General features: G+C 49.1%; 2 long non-coding RNA genes across 2 annotated transcripts; both read left to right on the top strand.

Moving 5' to 3' along the window:
• Window positions 1–12,685: 12,685 nt before the first annotated feature.
• Window positions 12,686–15,260, top strand: LOC133565000 (uncharacterized). Its single transcript, XR_009809406.1, has 2 exons — window positions 12,686–12,787; window positions 13,325–15,260. It is a non-coding gene; the product is annotated as an uncharacterized LOC133565000 (long non-coding RNA).
• A 225-nt stretch (window positions 15,261–15,485) lies between these two features.
• LOC133564855 (uncharacterized) lies at window positions 15,486–16,671 on the top strand. The gene is made up of 2 exons (XR_009809357.1): window positions 15,486–16,039; window positions 16,577–16,671. It is a non-coding gene; the product is annotated as an uncharacterized LOC133564855 (long non-coding RNA).
• The last annotated feature ends 1,151 nt before the right edge of the window (window positions 16,672–17,822 follow it).

Below are 17,822 nucleotides of genomic sequence, written 5' to 3'. Positions count from 1 at the left end.
TACCCAGATTATGATGGTGTTACTATACACACATATATATATAGATATATATAACATTGGAACCAATTAATTATACTCACCTTAGGATGGGAGGACACATTATACATAAAAACATATGTATATGTACTCATACCTTCATAGCATGCTATAGAAAAGGTAACAACAACTCACATCCCCTCCTTTCTTCCTCTCTGTCTATCATTAAAATCCTGGGACAAAAGATGGAGTGTTTTTCTTGTATTGTTCATCATTGAATGTACAACTGTATATATTTATGATGTTCTATATATGATGCTATATTTTCATTGTATCATACTTGCTTAACAGTACATCAGAGATAATGATGTCTGTTATTTCATTTTGCTGCCATTTTGTATTTCCATTGCAATATTAGTTCACAATGTTTTGTATCCTATTATATTGCATACATTTGAACGATGTTTATTATTACATGATTATTATTCATTGTATATAAGCAGTTATTACTGTGCAATAGCTTTTTGGGACTTCATATGAGCACTGTTTTGAATTTCTACTTGCACTTCTATTATGCCAAAAAAGTTTTATTTTCATGGCCAAGAGTTTAGTGCATTACGGTGACTCCACCCTTCATTTAAATGTTTAAGGCTATTGGTACAGATTTGCCGCATCAATTTAGCAGTGGATTATCCAATCACTGAATTTTGATGTATTTTCTGCTTACTTTTTACGAGTTTCGCCTGAGGAAGGTCTATGACCGAAACGTTGCCGTAAAAACTCGTAACTATACCCATTTTTTCACTCTTTATATCTCTTTATACATCGTTCTATATTTCTTGTTTTGTCTTTTGTTTATTTACCTGTCGCGTTCAGTTGTTCTGTTCCGACTTTCTTTTGGTAAATAAACCGTTCTATTTTGTTATAATTCTTCTCCAGTGGTATTATTAATTCATTCCGTTTTATTATTCGCGTGAAATATTGCATATTTTTTGCAAAAACTACATTTTTTCAACCTCACGCTCGAACTGAAGACCGGAAGTACTTCCCTCGACCTCACTCGAAGGTCCCGCCCATTAGTACCCGGATCTTCCACGTTTTCATCGATAAAACGGTCAAATACCACCAAAAACTTTTTTTGAAAAAGCGAACTCACCTCTTTTTTGCCGACTTGTGCTACCGTGGTACTTTCCAGCGGTAAAAATCCATCTTTCGCTCGGAAATGGCGGAGTACTACGACGAGGGGTGGGTCCCGGTGAGATCCCGGAAGCAGCGCCGTCAACACCGGCAAAATGTGTCCGCCGAACGACGCAGAAGACCGGATTACCGCTCTTTTGACCGCCAAGATTACCCTGAGGATTACCAGCGACAAAGACCACAGAGATCATATGCTGAGGTGGCGCGAGGACGCGGGGATCTCCGCTTTCAGAGACCGCGTCCTCGCTCTCAGACACGCCCCCGCTCTCAAACACGCCCCTTCTGGTTTGATGGACAGCAGCAGCAGCAGCGCCGCAGGAGCGCATCTCGCAGGTATTTTGGGAACAATTCCCGTCCTCAAAACAATAACAATAACTTTGGCCAGCAAAGATACTATCCACAAAATTACTACACGCCTCCATACTCACCTCCAAGGCGTCCCCGCAATCCTCCTCGTCCCAAAAAGGCGCGTAAACAGCGTCAAGATGCCCCCAGGAGGAATGCACCCCTCAATAATTTCAAAACTGTTATTGAAGGAAATTTAATGGCCAAAAGCTGTTATAATATTATTAAAGTGACACACCACCTTAATAATGTCAAAAAAGACACTCTCCCCAAATCCATCAGCAATATGCGGGAAACACTTGCCACGATGATTCGGCCAGCAGTTTCAAACCCTGAAATAGAGTGTGAAATACGTGGCAATGCCACACAGTGGGCACATCAAACTATTGTCACACTCAAACAACACTACAAAACCACACTCGAATTGGAATTATCCAAATTAACCACATTTATTGAGGAAGACTGGAGACCTGCTTTCCACCTGGCCAAAGAATGGACCAGGAAACACCTGGGACGTAGACTGTTGGGGGACACTCTCCAGGAGGCCGAGGCACTCATCACCAGTGCCTTTGAACATCTGCTGCTCAACACAGATGTGGTGCCCCCCACCCGCCCCTCACCACCCCATGCTGCCACCCGGACATCGGTGGCCACAGTCACGGACCCTGTCGGACCTGACAGGTCCCCGGCTGTGACACGGGCTCCACACCGCCCTCCAACACCGACGGTGACCCGCGTGTCAGTAGCCACAAGCACCGACTTTGGGGGCCCGGATTGGTCCCCTCAAGTGGATCGACCAGCAGACCCTCCACTACGGGTGGCCCCAATCTTCCTCCCCCGCCGGCCGCCCGCTCCGGCTGCCACACCACCACCCATGGAGCAGAGGAGGACACCGCGCCGATCTCCGTGCATCGCGTATGTGGACGACGTCATCCAGGAGCATCCGACCATCCAGCCGCCTTCTCCTCCACGCCGCAGGACCCCGCTTCAGAGATCACCTACGAGACAGGATCGAGTCATCATGGTCCACAGGACGGACCAAGCAACACAAGACACCCCGGTGCAAACGGAGTACGACATCCACTCACCACCGAGAGCCGCAGTTCCCGAGGCTCTCCTCATCGACCTTCGGGATCAGGAGCAGGACAACTTCGACCCCTCCTCCCTGATGTCCCCTCTTAACATCTCTACCTCCAGCGATGAGTCCCAACTCAGCCGGGACCTGAAAAAGGACACAACATCAGAAGGAGAATCCTCATCATCTGGTCCCACACAATCCGTGGCGCCACTGGTGGATTATCCAGACTCACCCCGGCAGGAGCATGACAGCGAAGAAATGGTTGTCACTCCTCCCTCTCACCCTCCCTGCTCACCTCCAGACTGGGTCCCCAACTTTGGTCGCATGACATCTGTCCCAGGTACTTCTTCACCACACCTGACACGTAGTGAAACCTTGGTTACAAACACCTCACCACTACTCTTCCACACATCCAGGGAACCCTCGGTTCCAGACACACCACCACACATACCTGATAGGGCACCCTCTGTGCCAGACACTTCATCATCACACACATCTGACACAGAGGATGAAGACGTACAGGAAGTGTTTAGACATGCTAACACTAATCGCAAAATGCTCGATTGGAGACTCGTGGCCACCAGAAAGATTCTGGTGATCGGAGACTCCAACCTGAGCCATATACCTCCTTTTACTGTGCCCGATCTCCAAATAGACAGCTACCCGGGGGCAAATTTCCGCCACGCGGAAGCCATCCTGTCCAAGACAAGATCCACGGTCCAGGTGGAGGTTCTAGTCCTAGCTTTTGGTATCAACAACCGTGAGCAGAAGGTGAAGGAGACCACACTCAAACAGCTCCAAGGGGCACTCCGGGCAGCCAGGAAGACATTCCCACATGCCCGATTGCTGATCCCCCTGATAAATTTTTCAGCTTCTCTGCCTGTTGAGCAACAGAACAATCTGGAGATGCTGAACGAATATATCAGGAATCATTATGCTCACATCCCGGCCCTGGACAGCCGGGTATTTGATACTCGCAGTGACCTGATCCACTGGACTCGGGACACAGCCGTGCGCATGTTGGAGCACTGGCTCGAATCGTTAAACTAGGCACCCCCAAAATCCCGAAAAATCGGGGGGGTAGTAAGAACGTAGTAAATTTGGCCCTTAGTTTTACGCCAACCCCCTCACAGGTTTCCCTGCTCAACAAGGGCCTCAACTTCATCCCCTCCTCTAATCTGTGTAGTGACTGGCACCAGCAGTTGAGGTTTGACCTCCAGCACTATCACAGACGTGTCAAACTAGCCTTGTATTATGAGAAACAGGACCATCTCATACCCAAACCCTTCACAGCCCGCTCCCACTGGGAGCCCTCACCTGGACTCTTGCCTCCGGAATTCCAGGCATTGGTCCAGGCTGACGGGCTCACATTGTCCGGTTCGGGCTGTGCACCTGCGGTTCCCCCTAACCTGACACGCGAGGAAGTTGAGGCCCTTGATAGTCTTAAGTGCAATAAGCACATTGTGATCAAGCCTGCCGACAAAGGCAGTGCTGTTGTCATTTTTGACAGATCACAATACATATGGGAGGGCTCTCGGCAGTTGAGTGACACTACATATTATAAACCGCTGCCTGAACCTATTTACCCCGAAACTATCCCCATGGTAGAAAAGATTATTCATAATCTACTACTTAAAAAGTTTATCAATTCGAAACAAGAAAAGTACCTCCTTGGTGAGCCGGATCCCCGCCCCCGCAGATTTTACATGCTCCCTAAGATCCATAAGGAGCCAGAGCAATGGAGCAGGCCCCATGAGATACCGCCGGGCCGCCCCATTGTATCTGACTGCGGGAGCGAGACGTATAGAACGGCAGAGTACATCGACCATTATTTAACGCCACTCTCCCTTCTACACGGCAGCTACATCAAGGACACTTACGATTTCATTGATAAGATTAAAAATGTGCACCTTCCCCCAGATGCCATCTTATTTACGATTGATATTGACAGCCTGTATACTAACATTGATATCGAGGAGGGTATCCGGGCTGTCAAAAATGTCTTCCACAGGTATCGTGACGTCAGCAGGCCTGAGAAGGAGCTCTTGGAGCTCCTTGATATTAATTTGAGGCGAAACGATTTTGAGTTCGATGGTCGTTTCTACCTCCAAATTAAGGGCACTGCTATGGGCAAGAAATTTGCACCTGCGTACGCCAACATTTTTATGGCAGAATGGGAGACATCTGCTTTGGCCTCTTGCCCAAAACGTCCCGAACATTATTTTCGGTACCTGGATGACATCTGGGGCGTTTGGACTCACTCTAGTGAGGAGTTCAGCGTGTTTTTAAACACGCTCAACACGCACAATAAAAATATCACCATCAAGTCGACCACGAGTCACACATCCGTCGACTTTTTGGACACCACGACATTCAAGGGTCCGAATTTTGCTAAAACGCAACTTTTGGACATAAAAGTGTTCTTCAAGGAGACGGACACCCATGCGCTCCTTTACAAAAGCAGCTTCCACCCCAAGCACACATTTGCGGGGCTGGTGAAATCCCAACTCCTGAGGTTTCATCGTATTTGTACTAGGCAGGAGGATTTCCTGGTGGCCGCGAAGACCCTCTTTACTGCTCTGAAGAGGAGGGGCTATTCCAGGTCCTTCCTCAGAAGACAGTTGAGGGTCTTCCTGGACCCGAAGGGACCTCCTCCTGGTACGGACATGATTCCTCTTATCACCACCTACTCTCCTTCGGCCGTCAGGGTCGTGAGAAAAGTCAAAACCCATTTCCGTACATTCTCGGAGAGTAGCGGGAGGCTGCAGGGGCACTATGTGGTACCGGCCTACCGGAAGAACCCCAACTTGAATGATATGTTGGTCAGGGCCAGGGTCAGCCCACTGGGAGACCCACCCTCCGCCCAGAGGGACGCCCTTGTCCGACACGCGCCGTGGTTTGTGAACCCCCAGAACCGCAAGGTTTTCCAACCACTGTGTCGTGGCGGACTACATACACAAAACTGTGTTTATGTCATTCGCTGTCAACGATGTGGCAATATGTACGTGGGCGAGACGGGCAATACCTTAGCTAGGAGATTCGCCCAACATAAGTACAACATCGTTAGACGCAAAAACACCAATACTCACCTGGTCCGGCATTTTGTCCGACACGGGTGGTCTGCCGTCCGGGCTACTGTCGTCGAAGCGAACCCCAGATGGAGCCTCGCCCAACGTCGGAGGGCGGAGCACATCTGGATCGCGAACTTGGGCACCAGGTATCCAGTAGGCCTCAACGAGGTATGAGGGGGAGCCATAGGACTGTTGATGGACAGGGCATATTCCTTTTTTTACTTCCCTTTTTATTTTTCTTATATATCCCCCCACCCCCCCTTCCTTCCTAACCCTACCCATTTTTCTTTTTTATAGTTTTTACCATAACCCCAATCCTAACCCTAATCCTAACCCCAACCCCAACCCCAACCCTAAACCTAACCGGCGAGTGCCTCCAGTCCTTACCCGGCTCTCGCTCTGCCTCCCGAGACCTCCATCACCTTCCACTGTGCACAGTACACAGAAAAACAAAAAATTATCCTAGTCACCACAGGAAGGGGTGACACTCTCTCACACATATATACATATATAATACACATATATATATGTATTTTATACCTACCTATTCATAATATACATTATTATATTTCATAACACAATTATACTTACCTTATTATGGTATGACTCATATATATACAGGTATGTACACTTACATACTCACAACAAGTACAACAATTCATTCCACTCACTTTAGAGGATGATGGTGGGACACACAAACTCATATATGTTATATCATATATACATATATATATATATATATATATATATATATATATATACCTATATATATACATATACACACCTATCATAACACCAACAATCAATTATACTTACCCAGATTATGATGGTGTTACTATACACACATATATATATAGATATATATAACATTGGAACCAATTAATTATACTCACCTTAGGATGGGAGGACACATTATACATAAAAACATATGTATATGTACTCATACCTTCATAGCATGCTATAGAAAAGGTAACAACAACTCACATCCCCTCCTTTCTTCCTCTCTGTCTATCATTAAAATCCTGGGACAAAAGATGGAGTGTTTTTCTTGTATTGTTCATCATTGAATGTACAACTGTATATATTTATGATGTTCTATATATGATGCTATATTTTCATTGTATCATACTTGCTTAACAGTACATCAGAGATAATGATGTCTGTTATTTCATTTTGCTGCCATTTTGTATTTCCATTGCAATATTAGTTCACAATGTTTTGTATCCTATTATATTGCATACATTTGAACGATGTTTATTATTACATGATTATTATTCATTGTATATAAGCAGTTATTACTGTGCAATAGCTTTTTGGGACTTCATATGAGCACTGTTTTGAATTTCTACTTGCACTTCTATTATGCCAAAAAAGTTTTATTTTCATGGCCAAGAGTTTAGTGCATTACGGTGACTCCACCCTTCATTTAAATGTTTAAGGCTATTGGTACAGATTTGCCGCATCAATTTAGCAGTGGATTATCCAATCACTGAATTTTGATGTATTTTCTGCTTACTTTTTACGAGTTTCGCCTGAGGAAGGTCTATGACCGAAACGTTGCCGTAAAAACTCGTAACTATACCCATTTTTTCACTCTTTATATCTCTTTATACATCGTTCTATATTTCTTGTTTTGTCTTTTGTTTATTTACCTGTCGCGTTCAGTTGTTCTGTTCCGACTTTCTTTTGGTAAATAAACCGTTCTATTTTGTTATAATTCTTCTCCAGTGGTATTATTAATTCATTCCGTTTTATTATTCGCGTGAAATATTGCATATTTTTTGCAAAAACTACATTTTTTCAACCTCACGCTCGAACTGAAGACCGGAAGTACTTCCCTCGACCTCACTCGAAGGTCCCGCCCATTAGTACCCGGATCTTCCACGTTTTCATCGATAAAACGGTCAAATACCACCAAAAACTTTTTTTGAAAAAGCGAACTCACCTCTTTTTTGCCGACTTGTGCTACCGTGGTACTTTCCAGCGGTAAAAATCCATCTTTCGCTCGGAAATGGCGGAGTACTACGACGAGGGGTGGGTCCCGGTGAGATCCCGGAAGCAGCGCCGTCAACACCGGCAAAATGTGTCCGCCGAACGACGCAGAAGACCGGATTACCGCTCTTTTGACCGCCAAGATTACCCTGAGGATTACCAGCGACAAAGACCACAGAGATCATATGCTGAGGTGGCGCGAGGACGCGGGGATCTCCGCTTTCAGAGACCGCGTCCTCGCTCTCAGACACGCCCCCGCTCTCAAACACGCCCCTTCTGGTTTGATGGACAGCAGCAGCAGCAGCGCCGCAGGAGCGCATCTCGCAGGTATTTTGGGAACAATTCCCGTCCTCAAAACAATAACAATAACTTTGGCCAGCAAAGATACTATCCACAAAATTACTACACGCCTCCATACTCACCTCCAAGGCGTCCCCGCAATCCTCCTCGTCCCAAAAAGGCGCGTAAACAGCGTCAAGATGCCCCCAGGAGGAATGCACCCCTCAATAATTTCAAAACTGTTATTGAAGGAAATTTAATGGCCAAAAGCTGTTATAATATTATTAAAGTGACACACCACCTTAATAATGTCAAAAAAGACACTCTCCCCAAATCCATCAGCAATATGCGGGAAACACTTGCCACGATGATTCGGCCAGCAGTTTCAAACCCTGAAATAGAGTGTGAAATACGTGGCAATGCCACACAGTGGGCACATCAAACTATTGTCACACTCAAACAACACTACAAAACCACACTCGAATTGGAATTATCCAAATTAACCACATTTATTGAGGAAGACTGGAGACCTGCTTTCCACCTGGCCAAAGAATGGACCAGGAAACACCTGGGACGTAGACTGTTGGGGGACACTCTCCAGGAGGCCGAGGCACTCATCACCAGTGCCTTTGAACATCTGCTGCTCAACACAGATGTGGTGCCCCCCACCCGCCCCTCACCACCCCATGCTGCCACCCGGACATCGGTGGCCACAGTCACGGACCCTGTCGGACCTGACAGGTCCCCGGCTGTGACACGGGCTCCACACCGCCCTCCAACACCGACGGTGACCCGCGTGTCAGTAGCCACAAGCACCGACTTTGGGGGCCCGGATTGGTCCCCTCAAGTGGATCGACCAGCAGACCCTCCACTACGGGTGGCCCCAATCTTCCTCCCCCGCCGGCCGCCCGCTCCGGCTGCCACACCACCACCCATGGAGCAGAGGAGGACACCGCGCCGATCTCCGTGCATCGCGTATGTGGACGACGTCATCCAGGAGCATCCGACCATCCAGCCGCCTTCTCCTCCACGCCGCAGGACCCCGCTTCAGAGATCACCTACGAGACAGGATCGAGTCATCATGGTCCACAGGACGGACCAAGCAACACAAGACACCCCGGTGCAAACGGAGTACGACATCCACTCACCACCGAGAGCCGCAGTTCCCGAGGCTCTCCTCATCGACCTTCGGGATCAGGAGCAGGACAACTTCGACCCCTCCTCCCTGATGTCCCCTCTTAACATCTCTACCTCCAGCGATGAGTCCCAACTCAGCCGGGACCTGAAAAAGGACACAACATCAGAAGGAGAATCCTCATCATCTGGTCCCACACAATCCGTGGCGCCACTGGTGGATTATCCAGACTCACCCCGGCAGGAGCATGACAGCGAAGAAATGGTTGTCACTCCTCCCTCTCACCCTCCCTGCTCACCTCCAGACTGGGTCCCCAACTTTGGTCGCATGACATCTGTCCCAGGTACTTCTTCACCACACCTGACACGTAGTGAAACCTTGGTTACAAACACCTCACCACTACTCTTCCACACATCCAGGGAACCCTCGGTTCCAGACACACCACCACACATACCTGATAGGGCACCCTCTGTGCCAGACACTTCATCATCACACACATCTGACACAGAGGATGAAGACGTACAGGAAGTGTTTAGACATGCTAACACTAATCGCAAAATGCTCGATTGGAGACTCGTGGCCACCAGAAAGATTCTGGTGATCGGAGACTCCAACCTGAGCCATATACCTCCTTTTACTGTGCCCGATCTCCAAATAGACAGCTACCCGGGGGCAAATTTCCGCCACGCGGAAGCCATCCTGTCCAAGACAAGATCCACGGTCCAGGTGGAGGTTCTAGTCCTAGCTTTTGGTATCAACAACCGTGAGCAGAAGGTGAAGGAGACCACACTCAAACAGCTCCAAGGGGCACTCCGGGCAGCCAGGAAGACATTCCCACATGCCCGATTGCTGATCCCCCTGATAAATTTTTCAGCTTCTCTGCCTGTTGAGCAACAGAACAATCTGGAGATGCTGAACGAATATATCAGGAATCATTATGCTCACATCCCGGCCCTGGACAGCCGGGTATTTGATACTCGCAGTGACCTGATCCACTGGACTCGGGACACAGCCGTGCGCATGTTGGAGCACTGGCTCGAATCGTTAAACTAGGCACCCCCAAAATCCCGAAAAATCGGGGGGGTAGTAAGAACGTAGTAAATTTGGCCCTTAGTTTTACGCCAACCCCCTCACAGGTTTCCCTGCTCAACAAGGGCCTCAACTTCATCCCCTCCTCTAATCTGTGTAGTGACTGGCACCAGCAGTTGAGGTTTGACCTCCAGCACTATCACAGACGTGTCAAACTAGCCTTGTATTATGAGAAACAGGACCATCTCATACCCAAACCCTTCACAGCCCGCTCCCACTGGGAGCCCTCACCTGGACTCTTGCCTCCGGAATTCCAGGCATTGGTCCAGGCTGACGGGCTCACATTGTCCGGTTCGGGCTGTGCACCTGCGGTTCCCCCTAACCTGACACGCGAGGAAGTTGAGGCCCTTGATAGTCTTAAGTGCAATAAGCACATTGTGATCAAGCCTGCCGACAAAGGCAGTGCTGTTGTCATTTTTGACAGATCACAATACATATGGGAGGGCTCTCGGCAGTTGAGTGACACTACATATTATAAACCGCTGCCTGAACCTATTTACCCCGAAACTATCCCCATGGTAGAAAAGATTATTCATAATCTACTACTTAAAAAGTTTATCAATTCGAAACAAGAAAAGTACCTCCTTGGTGAGCCGGATCCCCGCCCCCGCAGATTTTACATGCTCCCTAAGATCCATAAGGAGCCAGAGCAATGGAGCAGGCCCCATGAGATACCGCCGGGCCGCCCCATTGTATCTGACTGCGGGAGCGAGACGTATAGAACGGCAGAGTACATCGACCATTATTTAACGCCACTCTCCCTTCTACACGGCAGCTACATCAAGGACACTTACGATTTCATTGATAAGATTAAAAATGTGCACCTTCCCCCAGATGCCATCTTATTTACGATTGATATTGACAGCCTGTATACTAACATTGATATCGAGGAGGGTATCCGGGCTGTCAAAAATGTCTTCCACAGGTATCGTGACGTCAGCAGGCCTGAGAAGGAGCTCTTGGAGCTCCTTGATATTAATTTGAGGCGAAACGATTTTGAGTTCGATGGTCGTTTCTACCTCCAAATTAAGGGCACTGCTATGGGCAAGAAATTTGCACCTGCGTACGCCAACATTTTTATGGCAGAATGGGAGACATCTGCTTTGGCCTCTTGCCCAAAACGTCCCGAACATTATTTTCGGTACCTGGATGACATCTGGGGCGTTTGGACTCACTCTAGTGAGGAGTTCAGCGTGTTTTTAAACACGCTCAACACGCACAATAAAAATATCACCATCAAGTCGACCACGAGTCACACATCCGTCGACTTTTTGGACACCACGACATTCAAGGGTCCGAATTTTGCTAAAACGCAACTTTTGGACATAAAAGTGTTCTTCAAGGAGACGGACACCCATGCGCTCCTTTACAAAAGCAGCTTCCACCCCAAGCACACATTTGCGGGGCTGGTGAAATCCCAACTCCTGAGGTTTCATCGTATTTGTACTAGGCAGGAGGATTTCCTGGTGGCCGCGAAGACCCTCTTTACTGCTCTGAAGAGGAGGGGCTATTCCAGGTCCTTCCTCAGAAGACAGTTGAGGGTCTTCCTGGACCCGAAGGGACCTCCTCCTGGTACGGACATGATTCCTCTTATCACCACCTACTCTCCTTCGGCCGTCAGGGTCGTGAGAAAAGTCAAAACCCATTTCCGTACATTCTCGGAGAGTAGCGGGAGGCTGCAGGGGCACTATGTGGTACCGGCCTACCGGAAGAACCCCAACTTGAATGATATGTTGGTCAGGGCCAGGGTCAGCCCACTGGGAGACCCACCCTCCGCCCAGAGGGACGCCCTTGTCCGACACGCGCCGTGGTTTGTGAACCCCCAGAACCGCAAGGTTTTCCAACCACTGTGTCGTGGCGGACTACATACACAAAACTGTGTTTATGTCATTCGCTGTCAACGATGTGGCAATATGTACGTGGGCGAGACGGGCAATACCTTAGCTAGGAGATTCGCCCAACATAAGTACAACATCGTTAGACGCAAAAACACCAATACTCACCTGGTCCGGCATTTTGTCCGACACGGGTGGTCTGCCGTCCGGGCTACTGTCGTCGAAGCGAACCCCAGATGGAGCCTCGCCCAACGTCGGAGGGCGGAGCACATCTGGATCGCGAACTTGGGCACCAGGTATCCAGTAGGCCTCAACGAGGTATGAGGGGGAGCCATAGGACTGTTGATGGACAGGGCATATTCCTTTTTTTACTTCCCTTTTTATTTTTCTTATATATCCCCCCACCCCCCCTTCCTTCCTAACCCTACCCATTTTTCTTTTTTATAGTTTTTACCATAACCCCAATCCTAACCCTAATCCTAACCCCAACCCCAACCCTAAACCTAACCCTAACCCTAACCCTAACCCTAACCCTAACCCTAACCCTAACCCTAACCCTAACCCTAACCCTAACCCTAACCCTAACCCTAACCCTAACCCTAACCCTAACCCTAACCCTAACCCTAACCCTAACCCTAACCCTAACCCTAACCCTAACCCTAACCCTAACCCTAACCCTAACCCTAACCCTAACCCCAACCCCAACCACAAACCTGACACGCCAGTGCCTCCGGCCTTGTTTCGGGTGGCGTCCTGCCTGCGATGATTGTCACTCTGGGTGGCCTGCTCGGTGAGTACAAATCGTTTCACAGTGCGGGTGTCGTGACGTTACAACAAGTCGAACTTTTAGACTTGATTTGAACACATTCCAAATGGAGGGAAAGGTATATCAAAGCAAACATTTTATTGCTTTGGTCAAACATTCCGATAGTCCACGGCGTGTTTGTCCACTATGTGTTGCACATAATATGTCGATTTGACGCTTCACATATGTAGGATGTCATTTTGAGAGTCTTTTGACTCCGCTGTAGTTGTGAGCACTAGCCACGCCCACTGCAGCACACTATATAACCTCCTCCATTTGGAGCCCAGGCTCATTCCCTCTCCGGCAGTTCATGAGATACCCTCCTGCCCGAGGACACATAGGGAAGCCGTCTCGACCACGGGGTTTCAAGGAAGCACCCTTTACCCACTGGAGAAGGAGAAGAGCTCCAGTGGGCGTGGCCCAGCCAGCCTGACGAGGCCTGAAAGGCCGAAACGCGCGTCGCTGGATATTATCCGCATGTGTTTGTCACTTCATTTAAAGCCCCGATTCGATTTCTTCCAGGGTCCTTGGGGTGGCCATCGTTCGGCTTGGCGTCGCCTGGACAGGTTGTGATGGAGCGAGCACACCCTCCTCTTCTCTCTTTTCTTTTTTTCACACTCTCTCTCTCTCTATCCCTCTCCCTCTCCTCTCCTAAACCTAACCTTTACTCTCTCCTCTCCTAAACCTAACCTTTACTCTCTCTCTCATCTCACTCTCTCTCTCTCTCTCTCACTCACTCTCTCTCTCTCTCTCTCTCTCTCTCTCTCTCTCTCTCTATCTCACTCTCTCTCTCTCCTAACCCTAACCCCAACCCCAACCACAAACCTGACACGCCAGTGCCTCCGGCCTTGTTTCGGGTGGCGTCCTGCCTGCGATGATTGTCACTCTGGGTGGCCTGCTCGGTGAGTACAAATCGTTTCACAGTGCGGGTGTCGTGACGTTACAACAAGTCGAACTTTTAGACTTGATTTGAACACATTCCAAATGGAGGGAAAGGTATATCAAAGCAAACATTTTATTGCTTTGGTCAAACATTCCGATAGTCCACGGCGTGTTTGTCCACTATGTGTTGCACATAATATGTCGATTTGACGCTTCACATATGTAGGATGTTATTTTGAGAGTCTTTTGACTCCGCTGTAGTTGTGAGCACTAGCCACGCCCACTGCAGCACACTATATAACCTCCTCCATTTGGAGCCCAGGCTCATTCCCTCTCCGGCAGTTCATGAGATACCCTCCTGCCCGAGGACACATAGGGAAGCCGTCTCGACCACGGGGTTTCAAGGAAGCACCCTTTACCCACTGGAGAAGGAGAAGAGCTCCAGTGGGCGTGGCCCAGCCAGCCTGACGAGGCCTGAAAGGCCGAAACGCGCGTCGCTGGATATTATCCGCATGTGTTTGTCACTTCATTTAAAGCCCCGATTCGATTTCTTCCAGGGTCCTTGGGGTGGCCATCGTTCGGCTTGGCGTCGCCTGGACAGGTTGTGATGGAGCGAGCACACCCTCCTCTTCTCTCTTTTCTTTTTTTCACACTCTCTCTCTCTCTATCCCTCTCCCTCTCCTCTCCTAAACCTAACCTTTACTCTCTCCTCTCCTAAACCTAACCTTTACTCTCTCTCTCATCTCACTCTCTCTCTCTCCTCTCTCACTCACTCTCTCTCTCTCTCTCTCTCTCTCTCTCTCTCTCTCTCTCTCTCTATCTCACTCTCTCTCTCTCCTAACCCTAACCCCAACCCCAACCACAAACCTGACACGCCAGTGCCTCCGGCCTTGTTTCGGGTGGCGTCCTGCCTGCGATGATTGTCACTCTGGGTGGCCTGCTCGGTGAGTACAAATCGTTTCACAGTGCGGGTGTCGTGACGTTACAACAAGTCGAACTTTTAGACTTGATTTGAACACATTCCAAATGGAGGGAAAGGTATATCAAAGCAAACATTTTATTGCTTTGGTCAAACATTCCGATAGTCCACGGCGTGTTTGTCCACTATGTGTTGCACATAATATGTCGATTTGACGCTTCACATATGTAGGATGTTATTTTGAGAGTCTTTTGACTCCGCTGTAGTTGTGAGCACTAGCCACGCCCACTGCAGCACACTATATAACCTCCTCCATTTGGAGCCCAGGCTCATTCCCTCTCCGGCAGTTCATGAGATACCCTCCTGCCCGAGGACACATAGGGAAGCCGTCTCGACCACGGGGTTTCAAGGAAGCACCCTTTACCCACTGGAGAAGGAGAAGAGCTCCAGTGGGCGTGGCCCAGCCAGCCTGACGAGGCCTGAAAGGCCGAAACGCGCGTCGCTGGATATTATCCGCATGTGTTTGTCACTTCATTTAAAGCCCCGATTCGATTTCTTCCAGGGTCCTTGGGGTGGCCATCGTTCGGCTTGGCGTCGCCTGGACAGGTTGTGATGGAGCGAGCACACCCTCCTCTTCTCTCTTTTCTTTTTTTCACACTCTCTCTCTCTCTATCCCTCTCCCTCTCCTCTCCTAAACCTAACCTTTACTCTCTCCTCTCCTAAACCTAACCTTTACTCTCTCTCTCATCTCACTCTCTCTCTCTCTCTCTCACTCACTCTCTCTCTCCTCTCTCTCTCTCTCTCTCTCTCTCTCTCTATCTCACTCTCTCTCTCTCCTAACCCTAACCCCAACCCCAACCACAAACCTAACCCTAACACGGGGTTTCAAGGAAGCACCCTTTACCCACTGGAGAAGGAGAAGAGCTCCAGTGGGCGTGGCCCAGCCAGCCTGACGAGGCCTGAAAGGCCGAAACGCGCGTCGCTGGATATTATCCGCATGTGTTTGTCACTTCATTTAAAGCCCCGATTCGATTTCTTCCAGGGTCCTTGGGGTGGCCATCGTTCGGCTTGGCGTCGCCTGGACAGGTTGTGATGGAGCGAGCACACCCTCCTCTTCTCTCTTTTCTTTTTTTCACACTCTCTCTCTCTCTATCCCTCTCCCTCTCCTCTCCTAAACCTAACCTTTACTCTCTCCTCTCCTAAACCTAACCTTTACTCTCTCTCTCATCTCACTCTCTCTCTCTCTCTCTCACTCACTCTCTCTCTCTCTCTCTCTCTCTCTCTCTCTCTCTCTCTCTCTCTCTCTCTCTATCTCACTCTCTCTCTCTCCTAACCCTAACCCCAACCCCAACCACAAACCTGACACGCCAGTGCCTCCGGCCTTGTTTCGGGTGGCGTCCTGCCTGCGATGATTGTCACTCTGGGTGGCCTGCTCGGTGAGTACAAATCGTTTCACAGTGCGGGTGTCGTGACGTTACAACAAGTCGAACTTTTAGACTTGATTTGAACACATTCCAAATGGAGGGAAAGGTATATCAAAGCAAACATTTTATTGCTTTGGTCAAACATTCCGATAGTCCACGGCGTGTTTGTCCACTATGTGTTGCACATAATATGTCGATTTGACGCTTCACATATGTAGGATCTTATTTTGAGAGTCTTTTGACTCCGCTGTAGTTGTGAGCACTAGCCACGCCCACTGCAGCACACTATATAACCTCCTCCATTTGGAGCCCAGGCTCATTCCCTCTCCGGCAGTTCATGAGATACCCTCCTGCCCGAGGACACATAGGGAAGCCGTCTCGACCACGGGGTTTCAAGGAAGCACCCTTTACCCACTGGAGAAGGAGAAGAGCTCCAGTGGGCGTGGCCCAGCCAGCCTGACGAGGCCTGAAAGGCCGAAACGCGCGTCGCTGGATATTATCCGCATGTGTTTGTCACTTCATTTAAAGCCCCGATTCGATTTCTTCCAGGGTCCTTGGGGTGGCCATCGTTCGGCTTGGCGTCGCCTGGACAGGTTGTGATGGAGCGAGCACACCCTCCTCTTCTCTCTTTTCTTTTTTTCACACTCTCTCTCTCTCTATCCCTCTCCCTCTCCTCTCCTAAACCTAACCTTTACTCTCTCCTCTCCTAAACCTAACCTTTACTCTCTCTCTCATCTCACTCTCTCTCTCTCTCTCTCACTCACTCTCTCTCTCTCTCTCTCTCTCTCTCTCTCTCTCTCTCTCTCTCTCTCTCTATCTCACTCTCTCTCTCTCCTAACCCTAACCCCAACCCCAACCACAAACCTGACACGCCAGTGCCTCCGGCCTTGTTTCGGGTGGCGTCCTGCCTGCGATGATTGTCACTCTGGGTGGCCTGCTCGGTGAGTACAAATCGTTTCACAGTGCGGGTGTCGTGACGTTACAACAAGTCGAACTTTTAGACTGATTTGAACACATTCCAAATGGAGGGAAAGGTATATCAAAGCAAACATTTTATTGCTTTTGGTCAAACATTCCGATAGTCCACGGCGTGTTTGTCCACTATGTGTTGCACCATAATATGTCGATTTGACGCTTCACATATGTAGGATGTTATTTTGAGAGTCTTTTGACTCCGCTGTAGTTGTGAGCACTAGCCACGCCCACTGCAGCACACTATATAACCTCCTCCATTTGGAGCCCAGGCTCATTCCCTCTCCGGCAGTTCATGAGATACCCTCCTGCCCGAGGACACATAGGGAAGCCGTCTCGACCACGGGGTTTCAAGGAAGCACCCTTTACCCACTGGAGAAGGAGAAGAGCTCCAGTGGGCGTGGCCCAGCCAGCCTGACGAGGCCTGAAAGGCCGAAACGCGCGTCGCTGGATATTATCCGCATGTGTTTGTCACTTCATTTAAAGCCCCGATTCGATTTCTTCCAGGTCCTTGGGTGTCCATCGTTCGGCTTGGCGTCGCCTGGACAGGTTGTGATGGAGCGAGCACACCCTCCCTCTTCTCTCTCTCTTTTTTACACTCTCTCTCTCTCTATCCCTCTCCCTCTCCTCTCCTAAACCTAACCTTTACTCTCTCTCTCATCTCACACTCTCTCTCTCTCACTCTCTCTCTCTCTCTCACTCACTCTCTCTCTCTCTCTCTCTCTCTCTCTCTCTATCTCACTCTCTCTCTCTCTCTCTCCTAACCCTAACCCCAACCCCAACCACAAACCAACCCCAACCCCAACCCCAACCCCAACCCAAC

The sequence above is a fragment of the Nerophis ophidion genome, linkage group LG13 (assembly GCF_033978795.1).
Source record: "Nerophis ophidion isolate RoL-2023_Sa linkage group LG13, RoL_Noph_v1.0, whole genome shotgun sequence".
In the NCBI taxonomy this organism is placed as follows: Eukaryota; Metazoa; Chordata; class Actinopteri; order Syngnathiformes; family Syngnathidae; genus Nerophis; species Nerophis ophidion.
The sequence above is the reverse complement of the archived record's forward strand: the minus strand, read 5'-3'. Positions and strand labels throughout refer to the sequence as shown.